Here is a 4289-nt window from a genome sequence, read left to right as displayed (position 1 = left end):
ATCCTGTTTCTTTATCCATTCTGTCACTCTGTGTCTCTTTATAGGTGCATTTAGGCCATTTACATTCTGTGTAAATATTGATAAAAATGATAGGTGTAAGTTTATTGCTGTTATTTTGTAGTGCTTTTTTTTTTTTCTCTTTTCTTTTTCCGGTGCTACCATTTTATTTGTTCTTTTTACTCTCCTGTGCTTAGTTGCTTTTGTTTGTGGATCTCTTTTTCCTCTTTTGTTTTTGTAGATTTTGTTTTTATTGACACTTCATGTTTTTCTTCTTTATTTTGATGAGTAGTTTTCTTAACTTTCTTTGTGGTTATCTTGGAATTTATCCTTATCTTCCTAGACTTGAACCAGTTTATTATTACTTGATATCACCTTGCCTTTCTCTCCATTAGAAAGTTCTATACCTACATCATTTATTCCCTCTTTTATTGTTCTGATGTTGTTGTCAATTACAGCTTGTTTTTCTCTGTTTTACTTATTGTTTCAGGCCTCTGCTGTGGAGGCACTGCGTGGTGCTTATATGGTGCCACGTTTGCCAGAAGTTCCACTTTTCAACACTTCAAGGAGGTTTTTTGCAGTAGATTTGCCCAGTGCAATGTGTCGTTTGATTTCATCACTGTCACTTCCATGAGTGTTGATTATGAATCCAAGTAAAATGAAATCCTTGACAACTTCAGTCTTTTCTCAGTTTATCATGATGTTGCTCATTAGTCCATTTGTGAGAGATTTGTTCCCTTTATGTTGAAGTATAATCCGTGCTGAAGATTGTTGTCTTTGACACTCATCAGTAAGTGCTTCAAGTACCCTTTGCTTTGAATAAGAAAGATTGTGTTATCTGCGTACCATAGGTTATTAATGAGTCTGCCTTCAATCCTGACACCCTGTTCTTCTTCAGATAGTCCAGGTTCTCAAATTATTTGGTCAGCATACAGATTGAGTAAGTATGGTGAAGGGATACAAGCATGACGCACGCTCTTCCTGAGGGGAGGAGATATTTTAAGCAAATTTATATTAAAGTAAACATATTAAAATAATTTATGTAACATAGAAAAATGTAATCCAAAAGACTGGAACATTGATGGTCCAATTTTAGTCATGGAGTAGGGGATGTGGTAGGGAAAGGTTGGGGTCAGTTACACGGATAACACACTATTAAACATGTCGTCATAGTGCTGGCATATAAGTTAAGTCACACAAGGGCAATTTACATACACATATGTAAATGAAACTCCTTTCAGGCAGTTTACTGTCATCATTTTAAAAACAAGAAAAACACTATCTACTTGATATTTCAGAGCTATTTCCCAATACCATAAGCACACTGAAATATTTAATCCTCATTTATCTACCCAACAATCCTGAAAGGACATGGTTATTTTAAAGATCTGGATAAAGAGAGTAAATATCTTATTCAATAACCCACAAGCTGATGTATAACAGAGACTATAACCGCATGTGTCTATCAGCTGAGATATTCCCCTTTATAAGACACATAATCTCAATCACGATCTACTAGATTTTCCTTCTGTTCAATACCTGTCAAGTGTGTTCTTTCAGTCTGTACAACCTGTGGTACAAGGGCTTTCATAGGGCTATGTTTTGAAATAAATCATATTAAACATTTCCACACATTTTGGGAATTTGCCCTTTAAAGTTTTTATAATGTAGTTAGCATGCGTATTATAATTTTTAAATGTCATTGCATAATTATCATTATATAAATGATGAACAGAAACTTTAGTAACAATTCATATATCTAACACCTGAAATTTATTAATTTACTTATTTTTAATTCATGTATATGTGTATATGTATGCATATATATATATATACATTTACCTATAGGTGTATCTAAATGTATATGTATGTATAGGTGTATCTGTATCAGACTTTCTCAGTCAGCATGAATGACATTGACGCTGGAAATATTGCTATTGTGGGGAGTTGCCGAATACTCTCTACAATGTTTAGTAACATCCCAAGCATCTATTCTCCTAGTTGTGACATCCAAATGTCCCACCCATTGACAAATGTTCTTTGAGGAACAAATTTTCCCCAACAGATAACTAGGTAACTCTCTCTTTCTCTCCTTCCATCCTCTGCCTCATCCCTCTATCTCTGTCTGTGTTGTTGTTGTTAGGTGTCATCGAGTCAGTTGTGCAAGAGGGGTTTACTTTTAACTACCTATATTACAAAGTTTAGAGTTATCTAATTTATTTAGTATACTGTGCTTGTATACTGAAAATCTACCAGATGATACTACATAAAAACTATTGACTATTCTGATGTCTTTATCTGGATAGGTTTTCTGACAGACCAAGATGGACAAACACAATCTAACAGACCTCAGTGAATTCATTCTGATGGGAATTACAGACCGTCCTGAGCTACAGGCTCCATTGTTTGGACTGTTCCTCATCATCTACATGATCTCAGTGGTGGGCAACTTGGGCATCATCATCCTCACCAAGATAGACTCCAAACTACAAACACCCATGTATTTTTTTCTCAGACATCTGGCTATCACTGATCGTTTTTATTCAACAACCGTGGGACCCAAAATGTCAGTAAATTTTATTGTGGATCTAAACACAATTTCCTATTATTTTTGTGCTACGCAGCTAGCTTTTTTTTATTTTGTTCATAACTAGTGAGCTATTTATTCTGTCAGCAATGTCCTATGACCGCTATGTGGCTATCTGTAAGCCTCTGCTTTACACAGCCATCATGTCACAAAGGGTGTGCTGGGTGCTCGTGACAGTCACCTATCTGTACAGCACATTTGCTTCTCTTCTCATCACCATAAAGATTTGTAATTCATCCTTCTGTGGCTACAATGTCATCAATCATTTCTATTGTGATGCTCTACCCTTCCTCTCTTTGCTCTGCTCAAACACACTTGAAATCGAATTGATCTTCCTTGTCTTAGCATCTTTTGATTTTATTTCATCCCTCCTGATAGTTCTTGTTTCTTATCTGCTCCTTCTTATAGCTATTCTAAGGATGAACTCAGCTGAGGGCAGGTACAAGGCCTTCTCCACCTGTGGATCCCACCTGATGCTATTGGTGTTATTCTATGGGCCTTCAATTTTTATGTACATGCAGCCCATGGCCAGTCACTCCACTGAAACTGATAAATTGGCATCAGTATTTTACACCTTCGTTATCCCTATGTTGAATCCGTTGATTTAGAGCTTGAGGAACAAAGATGCAAAATATGCCCTACTTAGGACATGGAATAAAATAAGCAATGTATGTTCTAGAGTTTGATGTACTGTATGGTTCCTATAAATTACATTATGGACTTCAAACCTTGTCTGCGTGCCTCCAATGGGAATAGCAAGTACAAATATTCAAAATATGTTTCTATATTGCCTTCTATGTGTCAATTATTCTTCTAAGTTCTGTGCTGCATTGATGAAAAAAGAGTAAATACTTTTGTCTTCCTTGAAGGGGAGAGATGGATCACAAACATAATAATTTAGTACATTTTATAGTACAGAAGAATGTGTTGGAGGCCTGTGGAGCAGTGGTTAAAGTACTTGGATACCAGCACAAAGGTCAGTGATTGGAAGCTACTGGCTACTCCAAGGGAGAAAGACGTAGCAATCTGCTTCCATAAAGCTTTACAACTTTGGAAACCCTCTGAGGCAATTCTACTCTGACCTATAGGGTTGCTGCCACGAGTTGGAATCAACTTGATGGCTGTAGGTTTTGTTTTTTGCCAAATGTGTTGGAAACCATGAAATCAGGCAAGGAGTATGGATATGCTGAGTGGGAGTGGGAAAAAAGGACAAGGTACAAAGGTGGAGTCACAGTAATTCTGGTGTTTTTTTCAACTATGAGAATAAAATTTGCAGGGTCATAACGTGTTTTTGTGTATGTTTCTGTAAGCCCTTGCCTTCTGTTTTAGCCTTCACTGCCTTCTGAGGGGATTATTAGCTTCAGACTGGTTTGCAAGGTGTCTCTGTGTATGTGATGTTTTGAAGAACTGTTTTATCTGAATTTCCTCAAATGCCTCTATTCCAAACCTTGGAGCTCCACTCTTTTCTCATTAATGCCTTTACTTTCACATTTGAATCTATTACCTCAATATGCCTTGCAATTTAGCAATCCACAGGTTCAGCTGTGCATCTGACTTTCTTTTTATCTCTGACCACAATCATAACAACTACCCCTTCCATTGCTTACAAAGAAATAACACTAAGCTTTTGACAGAAGAAATACACCAATGTACTATTACCATTAATTATACACCAATTAAGACAAATTTATTGAAGCCAACTACA

At 36.4% G+C, this 4289-nt stretch overlaps 1 pseudogene; it reads left to right on the top strand.

Moving 5' to 3' along the window:
• The first annotated feature begins 2321 nt into the window (after positions 1-2321).
• LOC126080323 (olfactory receptor 8K3-like) lies at positions 2322-3270 on the top strand (annotated as a pseudogene).
• The last annotated feature ends 1019 nt before the right edge of the window (positions 3271-4289 follow it).

Source organism: Elephas maximus, chromosome 7, assembly GCF_024166365.1.
Source record: "Elephas maximus indicus isolate mEleMax1 chromosome 7, mEleMax1 primary haplotype, whole genome shotgun sequence".
Taxonomy (NCBI): Eukaryota; Metazoa; Chordata; class Mammalia; order Proboscidea; family Elephantidae; genus Elephas; species Elephas maximus.
Note: the sequence above shows the minus strand (reverse complement) of the source record. Positions and strands in the feature narration are given on the sequence as shown.